Below are 17,564 nucleotides of genomic sequence, written 5' to 3' on the forward strand. Positions count from 1 at the left end.
AGGTGTTTCAAGAGATTACCATGTTCATACACATTCTGACACTCATTTACAAACTCGTCTTTAACAGAGTTTGCATGTAAAATGTATCTGCTTTGTTACCAGGTTAATTAATAAGTTACCAGTGCCAATTAATAAGTTACACTGAGTTACATTTCCACAATTCCCTCATTTTTTTGTTTTTGTTTATATTAACCATTAATCTAAACATCATTATAAGTAAACAATCAATCACTACTAGTAAACATCATTACAAGTATAAGTAAATAATCAATCACTTTGGTAATCAAATTCCCTTAGGCATACACCGTCATCCTGCAAGAATCACAAAACATTTCGTTGGTCATTGACTCCTTCCATATTGTTCAATCTATTGCATTTGCATCACAAATATATTTTCAAAACAACACTTCACCATCACCAAGATACAACAATTTCACTTCATTTTCAAGTTTTGTAAAGCATCTGCACCATCTGGCAAAAACGTTTGCCTCCACACAAATGTTGACTTTGTTTGAAAGGAAGGGCTGATCACTTGTGTTTGAATCCAGGTATGAAACATTTTCTCCTAATGTCTTCATAGCTCCTGCACTACTTCGTGTAGGATTTCGCTGTTGTGGTAACACTGCGGAGTCATAGACTGACCCTTCTCTCCATGTAGCATTCTTGCCACTTTTTTGCTGTGAACCATAATGATTCCTTGAACAAGGCCTTCACCCAGTTGTAGTCGACTTGCCTCCTCCCTCATTGTGAGTGGGCAGCAAGTATTGGTGTGACGTTGATTGGCCAGCAAGATGTGGAACAGGGATGCCGGATGCATCCACACTGATGTTGGGACCATGGTGTTCAGGTCATTCATGGTCCTTACCAGGAGCAACCAGCAGAATCGTGCACAGCTGTTGTGACAAGGGCACAGCCGTTTTTTGCAGCTCCATGCTGGTTCCCCGGACGTTGGTGAAGTAATAACATATGTCCCCGCATTTCACAGAGGTTGCAGGTAAAATGTCGTTGTCCTGCAACTTCTGATGTGGTGAATGTTCGAAGTCTTCGAACAAGAGTAAGTGATCGCCTTTCTTTCATATGTTGCAGTGTGATCCAGGCAAATGGTCACATAAATTTCCTTGGTGAAGGTAAGCATTCATCTCCAAGTTACACGGGAGAATGTCTTCATCATTCTTTGAGAAAGAGGGTGTATGCCACGATTAACTTCATTTTTTTAGCCACAAATTTTCTTTCTCGAACTTCTTCCCAATTCCGTTAGCAATCCCTCCAAAATGTGATCTCGTCTTATCCTTATGCTCAGTCATATCTGAATCTGCTTTCCGCACACACTGAATCAGATAGGGTACATCTTACCATGAAATCAGCATAATCATGTATATCTTCCGACAGTTTCACATTCAACAATTTGTTGTTTTTCCTTAACACAAAAAGTTATATTCATTTATATGCGTCACACAAATAATATTCAATCAGGTATGTATTTTATTACTAAACTAAGAATAGCATTGTATATGATTACAATCACAAACGGGAATACCTAATTCCCAACAACAATTTTCCCAAACCAACAAATTAAGCATAATGTATTATTACCATAATTCCTCTCCACTTTTTCTTTTCCCTCTTTTTTTCCTAACAGTGTGTCACTCGTGGTGATATGAGTTCATTGATATTGTAATTGACACAACTCATAACATTGTCGTTATGCCATTATCTTAATTCTACTGTTTATGTCGCCATAAAAGTCTTCCTTTTCTGGTTCCACATTTCTTTCCTCATTTGTCACTTCATGCGTTATCATCGTGTTGTTGGTTACCTTATTCAAACACACCGTCACTACGGCTTTCAAGCAAGCCACCACTAAAACAATTGCCAATATAACTACTAAACCAACAAACAAGTCTGCTACTCCTTGTATATATTCATACCTATGACATAGTTATATGTCGATGACATTTAACATTATATACCAAACTAACAAGCTTCCTAAAAGGTAAATAAAGAAAATCCCTTAATATGTAACATAATCAGATTATTTGTCTTACCCTGATCCCCCTATCTCCCGGGGTTGAACTCAATCCCCTGATCATGAGTGTAGTTGTGATACATTTTTTTTCACTCATGCTGTATTAATATCAGCAGGTAATTGTATGTCATGTAGGCAAATAAATGTCACTATTCCAAGTAGGAATATCACATGTTGAAAATGTAATGTTTATCAATGCAAGGGGTGTTAAAATGTAATTCAAATGACTGTAAATCACGACTATCATTTATCTACCACTGAATGTTCTGCTGGGCTGCTAGGTGCAGCCTCATTTTCTGTGGGATCGTCCACCTTAGCTCCATGTGCTTGTTTGCAATGAGGGGCATGAATCCAACTTTCTATTTTGGGTCCATCTTTTTTTTCTATTCTTATCAATCTCCTATGGTTTATCATTTCGTTCCAAGATACCGCAACCAAAGGTTTTAACCAAAGCTCTACCAAACTATTTCCAATTTGAACAAAAAATGCCAGTGAAACAATGATTCGAAGAATTAACTTCAAGGGGTCAATAAATTTATTCTATAGCCAGATCTAATTTTCCCATCCAATAGTTTGCCTTGCCACATGTCATATTATAACACCTTAATAAACCTTCGAAAAAATGTTTCCCATCTCAACAAATTTCCTTTTTTACAAATAGCCATGTGTAACTTACGTATTTAACTACAATTTCCTCTCAATTTGTTTGGCCTAACTGGCCGTAAAAGTGGCTGCCAGCATGCAGTACCGTTTTTTATCTACCAAGGAAGTGTTCCACACAAGACCTCTACCAAAATGTTGTTTGTAAAAACAAATCTGGGATTTCTGATTACATGGATGCACACTCTCAGGACATTTTCAGGCTGCTGTTAACAATCCACTACGATGACTTAATTCCTTTACCCACAATCAAATAATTAGTACAAATTGAGGATATTATCCCTATCACATTCTTTTATAGATTCATTATGTTGGATCTAATTTTTCCCAATAATTTTCCACTGCTGTAAGGCGGAACAATAGCTCTCATAAGTCTTAGTAATATCGTACTTAATTTGCCCAGCAGAGAATAATTTATTTACTATCCTTTCTCATCTGTTAACCAGTGACTTTGTTTAAACTCCAGAACTGAAAACCCACAATAGTTCAAACCAGCAAAATTTTCTTTACTCTTTTCCCATATCATCTATGCCTAAAACACATCCATACATACAGCACAATTTATATGCTGATAAAATTCAAGTTTATATATATAAAATCCATGAGCAGAGTATTCTGGGAAGTCAGTGTAAGACCTCTCCCAAATTTGGATGATTTTGTACTTCCTCATTTCCTTTTATGAAGCTCATATCCATAAATAGATGTTATTCTCATATACATTCTATCAAAAAATGGAATCCCAAAATTACTCACAATTTTACTATTAATTAATGGCTGCTCATAACCCAGCACATCAAATTTTTATATTCCATTTCCCTTGACAAAAGAGATAATGTTCATAATCAAATTATATTTCTATTTTATTTTACGGATTCTCTGGATATTCAATCCCATCCACATATCCCAATCCCATCCACATATAACTATCCATTTCCAGACAGGCACACTGTCGGTGTCAACAATCTTGTAAGATTGATACACAAAAACACACACACACACATGCATTATGCATATTTGTTTGCGTTGGAACCATTATTTACAGATCAAGATGGGTGTCAATTTTATTTTAATTTCATAAAATTTGTCCTTCAATTTTATAAATGCTAATACACAAATAGATCAAAAAGTTTATTCTTAGAAAAACCCCTATAATGTCACATTGAAATTACCCTTTCAGTTCCCACCATAATTTATCCTAATTTGACTACACATCCATTTGCATGTCAGTCGACCACTGACCTATCAATCATGCGGAACACTAGTCCGAAATTCCCACCTGATCATCATGTGACTCTTGTCACTTAGTTTCAAAAATTTGCAAAGCAATTGTTCCAACTTTGTAAATTTAAAATTGTGTGCCCAACATAAAAGATCCAATTTCGGCATTTGGTCAATTATTACTAATTTGTTTATAAGCAAAAGAAAGAATGAATAATTCTTGCTCCGAAAACTTTTCAGACCCAAGAATCATCGACAGTTATTCATGTTTGTCCAGTAATCGAATCTGTTGAGGCCAATCATCATTTGGGATTTGCAGCAATGAAGGCCTAATCATTGTCTGAGGTATCGGTCAGCACTGGTACCCTTGATCTTGGTTTACCCTATTAACTTGTCTTCCTTTTGGTATACGGACATCCTCTTTTCCAATGTCCCATCCGTCCACACTTGAAACACCGGTTTCTGTCGTTGTCTGATCTGTGCACCTGTGCATTTGTATTGCTGGGCTGCATCTCTACATCCCTGAGTTGCCACTGCAATCTCTCGTTGTCTCCTGAAACACGAAAAAATTCTCTGTACCGTCCTTTTTGGGGAGACAACTGGAAATCAGATGGGACAACTGTGACTTTCATTCCTAATTTCGAGGGCAGTTGTGCATTTGTCTCCTCCACTGTATCCTGTATCCTTTTTATTTTAAGTTCTAGTTCCGTTATCCGTTCTTGCTGTTCCCGTTGTCTGGATTCACCATCCCAAAGATGGAATGCAAGCCAGTCTACCGTTAGATTCTGTCTCTTCCTGGCTTTCAATCTTTGTTCCAATCTTTCCAATCGACTTCGCTCAAATGTACCATCTCTTGGAAACTCCTCATCATGTCCCTTTGTCCACAAATACCAATTCTCGACCTGCCTTATAGCTTCTGCACCATAACGGTCGTACATATGATGTGTACAAGTACCTTTTTTTGGAATCTCTGGTTGTCCTTGTGTATTCTTGCAGGCTCCATTTCCCATTCTGCCTTTTATCAAAGTAGCGTTGGATGTGTTGTAGTTTGTTCCTCTAAAGCTTCACTCGTACCTCCAGGAAGGGTCTCTCCACCTGTTCGCACGGTGATTTCCAGAGAATCTCCCTCAGCCGTGGCTTTTGCACAATCCAATCTCACAGATCAGTATTTGCAGATGAGCCGGAGGGTCAGTATGAAATGGGTGAATCCTCAGGTGTCCGCTCTGTTGACGGGGAAATCACACAATGGTAACCGCACATATATATCTGTATATAAACTCACCACCTTGCTCAATATTCCCAGGTTGTCTCCACATTGTTAATATCACGCAAAGATATCAAAGCTTCTTTCTTGAGACCGCATTTTCATCAATCAAACAATCAATATATTCAATTCAATTTATTCAGTTAAATTTATTCAATTAAATTCAATCAATTAGATTCAATCTCAATTAATTCATCAATATTCATCAATAAATTAAATTAATCATTTTGGATGACTCCTTGCATAAGCCCTTTCCCCAATGATGTCAGGACAGGTCCATCCATTGACCGTCACCTCTGGTTCGTACCTCATGTTAATTGATGAATCACTGTCCTGTCCTAGGGTCATATCTGACATATTTCCCCATTTTGCCTGGTCTCCACAAATTTTCTTTGCAACCACTAAAGGCAACTCATCCTTCATTCGTGAGACAGCCAAAATGGATGGCAGATATTAAAGTTCATTGGGAAAAATATCTCATCATTTTTCTTTTAATAGTATCCAAAATCTCTTGGCAATATAAATTTCGTAAAACTCCTGAAATAAGACTGTAAAATTTCTTCAATCATGCTAAATTTTGAAACTCCATCGCTTGTAATACCCAATTTATCCCATAGGGCTTGAAAGTTCTTTCCCAAGTTCATGCAGCATTCTGCATTTGAACCCTATGATATCATTCATAATAATCATCATGATTTTATAGTCATGGTCCTATCATAATCATCTATTTAAAACGAACATTTCCTTTATCACCACAGCTATGTGGTATAATCAACAATAGAATAAAACTGTACATAGCAACAGGCTACCTCATGGCCACTTAGTATACCTATTGACAATAAGTCATAACAATATCGAATAATCATTGAACAATTCAAAAATCGCTTCCACTGCTCCAGCCGCAGCATTCGTCATTTTGTCTGCTCGTCCGCATGACCAAAACGAAATAAAGGGAGCTCAACCATTACACAGCGCTTTTAATGGCGCATGTCATAGAAACTCAACGCAATTTCGACTCGGCCAGAAAACGAACAAATTTTGCAGGATGTTAACTGGAATTAGTCGTGAAAATATATCCAAAATACTCAAAAATAGACACCCACAAAAATAAACAACAAACCCAAACAAACCCAAGGTCGACCATATTACACAATAAATTACATCATTTCAGCATCGTATTGATTGCTGAAATATTCCAGGGTTTATACACACCTCAAAAGAGGTATGCGTGGTGTTGCCCCCTCCCACGTTTATTCCAGGGTTTATACACACCTTAAAAGAGGTATGCGTGGTGTTGCCCCCTCCCACTTTTAATTCCTCATTAAATTCCTCATTAAATTACTTATTAAATTACTCATTAAATTACTCATTAAATTACTCATTAAATTACTCATTAAATTACTCATTAAATTACTCATTAAATTACTCATTAAATTACTCATTAAATTACTTATTAAATTACTCATTAAATTACTCATTAAATTACTCATTAAATTACTTACATAGTTTCAGCATTGTATTGATTGCTGAAATATTCCAGGGTTTATACACACCTTAAAAGAGGTATGCGTGGTGTTGCCCCCTCCCACGTTTATTCCAGGGTTTATACACACCTTAAAAGAGGTATGCGTGGTGTTGCCCCCTCCCACTTTTAATTCCTCATTAAATCGTTTCCATTTAAAAAACATCGCTTTTACTGCTCCAGTCGCAGCATTTGTCACTTTGTTTGCTCATCCGCATGACCAAAACGAAATAAAGGGAGCTCAACCATTACACAGCGCTTTTAATGGCGCATGCCATAGAAACTCAACGCAATTTCGACTCGGCCAGCAAACGAGCAAATTGTGCAGGATGTTAACTGGAATTAGTCGTGAAAAATATATCCAAAATACACAAAAATACACAAAAATACACTCCCACACAAATAAACAACATTTATTCCGTTCAACAGAACAAACATTTCCTCTATCATGACACGCATGTCTTCAAAATTATATGACCAAGAGAAAAAGTAAAATTAATTAAAACTGCGGGCAGTGATGATCCGGGGACCATACCGCTCCATCCTGATTGGACGAGTGCGTGCTAGAGTCGTTAACAACGACAGTCCAGATCCGATTGTTCAAAATTTCAACTCAATCGATCGAAAAATGAACGCAGGGATGCATTTTAAAGGTGCAGTGGCACTAACTGAGTTGCCACGAATATGGCCACGAAATTGCCAATATGGCCATCACAAAATATTTTCCTTAATCAATTGGCTCATAGCATAACCAATCATATCATTCAACTTCTTCCTGAGTGTGAAGAATATCCAATCATATCATTCAACTTCTTCCTGAGTGTGAAGAATATCCAATCATATCATTCAACTTCTTCCTGAGTGTGAAGAATATCCAATCATATCATTCAACTTCTTCCATAAGTGTGAAGAATATCCAATCATATCATTCAACTTCTTCCTGAGTGTGAAGAATATCCAATCATATCATTCAACCTCTTCCTGAGTGTGAAGAATATCCAATCATATCATTCAACTTCTTCCTAAGTGTGAAGAATATCCAATCATATCATTCAACTTCTTCCATAAGTGTGAAGAATATCCAATCATATCATTCAACTTCTTCCTGAGTGTGAAGAATATCCAATCATATCATTCAACTTCTTCCTAAGTGTGAAGAATATCCAATCATATCATTCAACTTCTTCCATAAGTGTGAAGAATATCCAATCATATCATTCAACTTCTTCCTGAGTGTGAAGAATATCCAATCATATCATTCAACCTCTTCCTGAGTGTGAAGAATATCCAATCATATCATTCAACTTCTTCCTGAGTGTGAAGAATATTCAATCATATCATTCAACTTCTTCCATAAGTGTGAAGAATATCCAATCATATCATTCAACTTCTTCCTGAGTGTGAAGAATATCCAATCATATCATTCAACTTCTTCCTAAGTGTGAAGAATATCCAATCATATCATTCAACTTATTCCATAAGTGTGAAGAATATCCAATCATATCATTCAACTTCTTCCTGAGTGTGAAGAATATCCAATCATATCATTCAACTTCTTCCATAAGTGTGAAGAATATCCAATCATATCATTCAACTTCTTCCTGAGTGTGAAGAATATCCAATCATATCATTCAACTTCTTCCATAAGTGTGAAGAATATCCAATCATATCATTCAACTTCTTCCTGAGTGTGAAGAATATCCAATCATATCATTCAACTTCTTCCTGAGTGTGAAGAATATCCAATCATATCATTCAACTTCTTCCATAAGTGTGAAGAATATCCAATCATATCATTCAACTTCTTCCTGAGTGTGAAGAATATCCAATCATATCATTCAACCTCTTCCTGAGTGTGAAGAATATCCAATCATATCATTCAACTTCTTCCTAAGTGTGAAGAATATCCAATCATATCATTCAACTTCTTCCATAAGTGTGAAGAATATCCAATCATATCATTCAACTTCTTCCTGAGTGTGAAGAATATCCAATCATATCATTCAACTTCTTCCTAAGTGTGAAGAATATCCAATCATATCATTCAACTTCTTCCATAAGTGTGAAGAATATCCAATCATATCATTCAACTTCTTCCTGAGTGTGAAGAATATCCAATCATATCATTCAACTTCTTCCTGAGTGTGAAGAATATCCAATCATATCATTCAACTTCTTCCATAAGTGTGAAGAATATCCAATCATATCATTCAACTTCTTCCTGAGTGTGAAGAATATCCAATCATATCATTCAACCTCTTCCTGAGTGTGAAGAATATCCAACCATATCATTCAACTTCTTCCTGAGTGTGAAGAATATCCAATCATATCATTCAACTTCTTCCTGAGTGTGAAGAATATCCAATCATATCATTCAACCTCTTCCTGAGTGTGAAGAATATCCAATCATATCATTCAACTTCTTCCTAAGTGTGAAGAATATCCAATCATATCATTCAACTTCTTCCATAAGTGTGAAGAATATCCAATCATATCATTCAACTTCTTCCTGAGTGTGAAGAATATCCAATCATATCATTCAACTTCTTCCTGAGTGTGAAGAATATCCAATCATATCATTCAACTTCTTCCATAAGTGTGAAGAATATCCAATCATATCATTCAACTTCTTCCTGAGTGTGAAGAATATCCAATCATATCATTCAACCTCTTCCTGAGTGTGAAGAATATCCAATCATATCATTCAACTTCTTCCTAAGTGTGAAGAATATCCAATCATATCATTCAACTTCTTCCATAAGTGTGAAGAATATCCAATCATATCATTCAACTTCTTCCTGAGTGTGAAGAATATCCAATCATATCATTCAACTTCTTCCTGAGTGTGAAGAATATCCAATCATATCATTCAACTTCTTCCATAAGTGTGAAGAATATCCAATCATATCATTCAACTTCTTCCTGAGTGTGAAGAATATCCAATCATATCATTCAACTTCTTCCTGAGTGTGAAGAATATCCAATCATATCATTCAACCTCTTCCTGAGTGTGAAGAATATCCAATCATATCATTCAACTTCTTCCTGAGTGTGAAGAATATTCAATCATATCATTCAACTTCTTCCATAAGTGTGAAGAATATCCAATCATATCATTCAACTTCTTCCTGAGTGTGAAGAATATCCAATCATATCATTCAACCTCTTCCTGAGTGTGAAGAATATCCAATCATATCATTCAACTTCTTCCTGAGTGTGAAGAATATTCAATCATATCATTCAACTTCTTCCATAAGTGTGAAGAATATCCAATCATATCATTCAACTTCTTCCTGAGTGTCCTTGTGTATTCTTGAAAGTAATTAATTCCGTAACTCAATATTACCTCTATTTATATATACTAGGGCGTGCCCGCACGTACATGCTTGCCCGTACGTGCTTGCAAAAAAACACACGTGCAAGCAACAACAAAAACTTTGAAACCACGTGGCAGTTACGACCACAGAACCCCCCTCCTATTTACATGCAATGGTTTGGTCCATTCGCAAAGCCAAAACGAACGACCACAGAACCCCCCTCCTATTTACATGCAATGGTTTGGTCCATTCGCAAAGCCAAAACGAACGACCACAGAACCCTCGCCATTAATATCTATTGTAAGCGTGCCAAATCAATAAGTATCAATTTTTTTCTATGAGCCTCGACCAGAGAGTGGTTGCTACTCACAAAACACTCGTCGCTAGCTGTTCCATTGTCTGCCGATTCCCACTCTGCTGTTTTTGTCTCATAATCTCCAAACAAGAACAGTACACATTTCCTGTAATTATCTCTCATAATCAGGATAAATTTGGAACAGCCCTTAAACTAACACCAAGCAGATCAATTTTTTATATTTAGGTTGAGGTTTCACACAAACTGGTTAACTAAATAATACAGAATTATTATTATTATTATATCTCCGCCTTGGTGAACAGTTTATGTTTTGTATCCCACTGATAGGCCGGATCTGGATTCGGACCTGAACCAAAATTCAATCATTTCGTCGTGTCACCCATGCTATTTATCTGGCAAATTTCGTCAAAAAAAAAACAGCACCGGTTTTGTTTCACCCAAGCGTCCTGCAAAAACGCTTTGCTTCTCGCAAAACGTCCGCCAATGGGAAGTAAAGGGAGGGAAAAAAACGGGAGCAAGAGACAGGGTGCCGGAATGGACATGAGGGACAATGAGGGACAGTGAGGGAGTGTTGGTATGCAATTTTGATCCAATCGCCATCTTTCATAGTAATTCTGGACCGGCATTAGGTGGGATTGTCTGTCATGAATTTATTTGTTGATCGAACGAGTTTTAATTTGTCTAAATCCGACCAGTCGTTTCCAAAGATATACGCCTTTTTGTCGCAATACCATATTGGAAATGAGGTAAAATATATATATATAAATATAATTCCCTTTCCCGGTTCCCTGTCGCTCGCCGAGCGCCGAGCAAGTTGCTCGCTCGACGAGCAAGTCGAGTGTTTTGAACAAGTGCAAAAAAAAAGAAGTACTTTATACGTGTCGTGTGCGGGTGGGTAAACGAGTGTACCGGCCTTACACGTCCTGGAAGCAAGTGGTCGCAAGGTGCACACTTGCTCCGTTTGCTTCCAGGTCACAGTAAGGCCCTTTAATAACCAGCGCAAAAATACGTATTTACAGAAATCATTTAGAAAAAAAACGAATAAATTGCTACAGTCGTTTATCGAAATCCCATTCGTGATGGCTCACGCCACCTATATCGCGGCATCGGTGCGCAAAGAAGCCCCAGACCACCTGCTCCCCCATGTATGTACACATAACTTCCAAGTTCGTAAATCATATTGGACAAAACAAGACACACTCAACTTTTACTTGCTTGTACAATTGATCCCAGCGGTGCCTCCAGATTGTTGTGGAATTTGTAGTCGGGGACTCAGGACTCCAATGACCGGACACAGGTTTACAAAAGGTCTGGTTTATTATTCACTTCATTCCATTTACCAAATAATACCGCATTATTCAATGGCTGAGATTAACTCTTTTCCATGGTCCTTTTCGTTCGGCTGATGTTCTTCCGCAGCGCCGTACTCGTTCATTCCATCGTTCCGTCGGGCAGGGCTTCTGAGGACAAGTCTACTTTACTCAACGTTTGCTCTCGTTTATATCGCCAAACTGGACTTAATCTCCTCTCCGCTAATGCCCCGAGGTCATGCCTGTACCAAGTCCTGGTATCAGCTCGCTCCCCTCCTGCTGTGATTTCCATTTACACAGCAGGGGGGGGGGGTGCTCTAGCCTGGGGCCTTGACCAGGTGTTTCAAGAGATTACCATGTTCATACACATTCTGACACTCATTTACAAACTCGTCTTTAACAGAGTTTGCATGTAAAATGTATCTGCTTTGTTACCAGGTTAATTAATAAGTTACCAGTGCCAATTAATAAGTTACACTGAGTTACATTTCCACATCCCCAACCAAGTAAATCGATCATATTAGCTTCCCAACCAAGTAAATCTATTATTAGCTCCCCAACCAAGTAAATCAATCATATTAGCTTCCCAACCAAGTAAATCTATTGTTACAGATCGCGGACAGATGTTATGATGACCGAGCGGTGGTGTATTACCGCGACCTAACAGGATCCCTGACTCACCCGATTCACCCAGGACTTTGGCCGGATCGCACCACAGCTAGTCAATAGGGAAAAGACAAAGGCGACACGGATGTGAAGAAGAAAAAGAAGACAAAAAGGTTTGGAAATACTACTAAATTTATTGACTATTTACACACAAGCAAAAAGAAAGCAGTCACGTTTATTTACAAGTACATAAGACGCAGGTGACACAGGGAAAATACTAGCTTACCTACAGTCTTAATTAACCCAGGACAGAACAAACAAAAGGCAGACTCACGCGGGGAATGACAGGAATGGCAGGAGGTGGATGGCTGGAGGTGAACGCTTGGTGGAGCCAACGCGGAGCTTGGTGGAGCTTTGGTGGAGGTGAACGCTTGGTGGAGCCAACGCGGAGCTTGGTGGAGCCTTAGTGGAGGTGAACGCTTGGTGGAGCCAACGCGGAGCTTGGGGGATTGGTGTGACGGGTTCTCTCTCCTTCCTTAGTCCCACCCAGTCCAACAACTTCCTCTCTTGCTTAGTCCCACCCAGTTCAACAACTTCCTCTCTTGCTTCAGGACTCTTTCTCTCTCTTTCTTGGTCCCTCACTCTTTACCACCGACTCCTCACCGCAACCAACGCAACCACTTGACCACCACCTCTACTGACTGACTCTTCACCACTCTGCACTTGACGACCGACTCCCAACCAACTCAGACCAACTCAAAGTGCATCTCCTCTGGGAACGCCCCCGCCGTGGGTTATATAGGCCCCGCCCCTCAACCTTTGCGAACCTCCCCCAAACGTTCTCTCCCCGCCCTCTCAAGCCAAACCCCTTGTTCATGGTTGGTCGAGTGGGGCTGGCTCACTCCTCCCCTCTCTGACGAGGTGGGGACCCGCCTTCCTTCCCCCAACCCTGCCTCGTGGTCAATGGCGGATGAAGGGAAAACCGCCCAACATGCAGTTGGCAATGCGAATTGCAATTGACGGAAAGGGGGGAATGGAAGTGTTGGGAGTGGGAATGAAGGGAATCTATCTCTTTCACTGGTGCAATGGAGTATTTCAATTAATGGGAGGCACAGCCTTACCCTAAAACACAGAATAAGGATATAACTGTCAAAAAAGATATATCGTGTCCTGCATGTATGTTTTATGGACTAACTACGGGAACGCCCTTTGACCTTTATACAACCACAAACGGAGGGAGGAGGGGTGATATTTTACAACAACCTTTTACAACAACATTTTACCACAACAATAAAATAAAAAAACATTCTCATATCCACAACACTATTATTAGCTCCCCATTCCCCAACCAAGTAAATCTATTATTAGCTTCCCAAACAAGTAAATCTATTATTAGCTCCCCATTCCCCAACCAAGTAAATCGATTATTAGCTTCCCAAACAAGTAAATCTATTATTAGCTTCCCAACCAAGTAAATCGATTATTAGCTTCCCAACCAAGTAAATCGATTATTAGCTTCCCAACCAAGTAAATCGATTATTAGCTCCCCAACCAAGTAAATCTATTATTAGCTTCCCAACCAAGTAAATCGATTATTAGCTCCCCAACCAAGTAAATCGATTATTAGCTTCCCAACCAAGTAAATCGATTATTAGCTTCCCAACCAAGTAAATCTATTATTAGCCTCCCAACCAAGTAAATCTATTATTAGCTTCCCAACCAAGTAAATCGATTATTAGCTCCCCAACCAAGTAAATCTATTATTAGCTCCCCAACCAAGTAAATCTATTATTAGCTCCCCAACCAAGTAAATCTATTATTAGCTCCCCAACCAAGTAAATCGATTATTAGCTTCCCAACCAAGTAAATCGATTATGAGCTTCCCAACCAAATAAATCGATTATTAGCTTCCCAACCAAGTAAATCGATTATTAGCTTCCCAACCAAGTAAATCGATTATTAGCTTCCCAAACAAATAAATATATTATTAGCTTCCCATCCAAGTAAATCGATTATTAGCTTCCCAATCAAGTAAATCGATTATTAGCTTCCCAACCAAGTAAATCGATTATTAGCTTCCCAAACAAGTAAATATATTATTAGCTTCCCATCCAAGTAAATCGATTATTAGCTCCCCAACCAAGTAAATCGATTATTAGCTTCCCAAACAAGTAAATCTATTATTAGCTTCCCAACCAAGTAAATCGATCATATTAGCTTCCCATCCAAGTAAATCTATTATTAGCTTCCCAACCAAGTAAATCGATTATTAGCTCCCCAACCAAGTAAATCGATTATTAGCTTCCCAACCAAGTAATTCTATTATTAGCTCCCCAATCAAGTAAATCTATTATTAGCTTCCCAACCAAGTAAATCGATTATTAGCTTCCCAACCAAGTAAATCGATTATTAGCTTCCCAACCAAGTAAATCGATTATTAGCTTCCCAACCAAGTAAATCGATTATTAGCTTCCCAACCAAGTAAATCGATTATTAGCTTCCCAACCAAGTAAATCTATTATTAGCTCCCCAACCAAGTAAATCGATTATTAGCTTCCCAACCAAGTAAATCGATTATTAGCTTCCCAACCAAGTAAATCGATCATATTAGCTTCCCAACCAAGTAAATCTATTATTAGCTCCCCAACCAAGTAAATCGATCATTAGCTTCCCAAACAAGTAAATCGATTATTAGCTCCCCAACCAAGTAAATCTATTATTAGCTTCCCAACCAAGTAAATCGATTATTAGCTTCCCAACCAAGTAAATTGATTATTAGCTTCCCAACCAAGTCAATCGATTATTAGCTTCCCAACCAAGTAAATCGATTATTAGCTTCCCAACCATGTAAATGGATTATTAGCTTCCCAACCAAGTAAATCGATTATTAGCTTCCCAACCAAGTAAATCGATTTATTAGCTTCCCAATCAAGTAAATCTATTATTAGCTTCCCAACCAAGTAAATCGATTATTAGCTTCCCAACCAAGTAAATCGATTATTAGCTTCCCAACCAAGTTAATCGATTATTAGCTTCCCAACCAAGGAAACCTCTTATTAGCTTCCCAACCAAGAAAATCGATTATTATCTTCCCAACCAAGTAAATCGATTATTAGCTCCCCAACCAAGTAAATCGATTATTAGCTTCCCAACCAAGTAAATCGATTATTAGCTTCCCAACCAAGTAAATCGATTATTAGCTTCCCAACCAAGTAAATCGATTATTAGCTCCCCAACCAAGTAAATCGATTATTAGCTTCCCAACCAAGTAAATCGATTATTAGCTTCCCAACCAAGTAAATCGATCATATTAGCTTCCCAACCAAGTAAATCTATTATTAGCTCCCCAACCAAGTAATTCGATTATTAGCTTCCCAAACAAGTAAATCGATTATTAGCTTCCCAAACAATTAAATCTATTATTAGCTCCCCAACCAAGTAAATCGATTATTAGCTTCCCAACCAAGTAAATCGATTATTAGCTTCCCAACAAAGTAAATCGATCATATTAGCTTCCCAACCAAGTAAATCTATTATTAGCTTCCCAACCAAGTAAATCGATTATTAGCTTCCCAAACAAGTAAATCCATTATTAGCTTCCCAAACAAGTAAATCGATCATATTAGCTTCCCAACCAAGTAAATCTATTATTAGCTTCCCAACCAAGTAAATCTATTATTAGCTCCCCAACCAAGTAAATCGATTATTAGCTTCCCAACCAAGTAAATCGATTATTAGCTTCCCAACCAAGTAAATCGATTATTAGCTTCCCAACCAAGTAAATCGATCATATTAGCTTCCCAACCAAGTAAATCTATTATTAGCTCCCCAACCAAGTAAATCGATTATTAGCTTCCCAACCAAGTAAATCGATTATTAGCTTCCCAAACAAGTAAATCGATTATTAGCTTCCCAACCAAGTAAATCGATTATTAGCTCCCCAACCAAATAAATCGATTATTAGCTTCCCAACCAAGTAAATCGATTATTAGCTTCCCAAACAAGTAAATCTATTATTAGCTTCCCAACCAAGTAAATCGATCATATTAGCTTCCCAACCAAGTAAATCTATTATTAGCTCCCCAATCAAGTAAATCTATTATTAGCTTCCCCAACCAAGTAAATCGATTATTAGCTTCCCAACCAAGTAAATCGATTATTAGCTTCCCAACCAAGTAAATCGATTATTAGCTTCCCAACCAAGTAAATGGATTATTAGCTTCCCAACCAAGTAAATCGATTATTAGCTTCCCAACCAAGTAAATCGATTTATTAGCTTCCCAATCAAGTAAATCTATTATTAGCTTCCCAACCAAGTAAATCGATTATTAGCTTCCCAACCAAGAAAATCGATTATTAGCTTCCCAACCAAGTTAATCGATTATTAGCTTCCCAACCAAGGAAACCTCTTATTAGCTTCCCAACCAAGAAAATCGATTATTAGCTTCCCAACCAAGTAAATCGATTATTAGCTCCCCAACCAAGAAAATCGATTATTAGCTTCCCAACCAAGTAAATCGATTATTAGCTTCCCAACCAAGTAAATCGATTATTAGCTTCCCAACCAAGTAAATCGATTATTAGCTCCCCAACCAAGTAAATCGATTATTAGCTTCCCAACCAAGTAAATCGATTATTAGGTTCCCAACCAAGTAAATCGATCATATTAGCTTCCCAACCAAGTAAATCTATTATTAGCTCCCCAACCAAGTAATTCGATTATTAGCTTCCCAAACAAGTAAATCGATTATTAGCTTCCCAAACAAGTAAATCTATTATTAGCTTCCCAACCAAGTAAATCGATCATATTAGCTTCCCAACCAAGTAAATCTATTATTAGCTCCCCAACCAAGTAAATCGATTATTAGCTTCCCAACCAAGTAAATCGATTATTAGCTTCCCAACCAAGTAAATCGATTATTAGCTTCCCAACCAAGTAAATCGATCATATTAGCTTCCCAACCAAGTAAATCTATTATTAGCTCCCCAACCAAGTAAATCGATTATTAGCTTCCCAACCAAGTAAATCGATTATTAGCTTCCCAAACAAGTAAATCGATTATTAGCTTCCCAAACAAGTAAATCGATCATATTAGCTTCCCAACCAAGTAAATCTATTATTAGCTCCCCAACCAAGTAAATCGATTATTAGCTTCCCAAACAAGTAAATCGGTTATTAGCTTCCCAAACAAGTAAATCTATTATTAGCTTCCCAACCAAGTAAATCGATCATATTAGCTTCCCAACCAAGTAAATCTATTATTAGCTCCCCAACCAAGTAAATCGATTATAAGCTTCCCAACCAAGTAAATCGATTATTAGCTT

Source organism: Myxine glutinosa, chromosome 13, assembly GCF_964187855.1.
Source record: "Myxine glutinosa chromosome 13, kmMyxGlut1.1, whole genome shotgun sequence".
NCBI lineage: Eukaryota > Metazoa > Chordata > Myxini > Myxiniformes > Myxinidae > Myxine > Myxine glutinosa.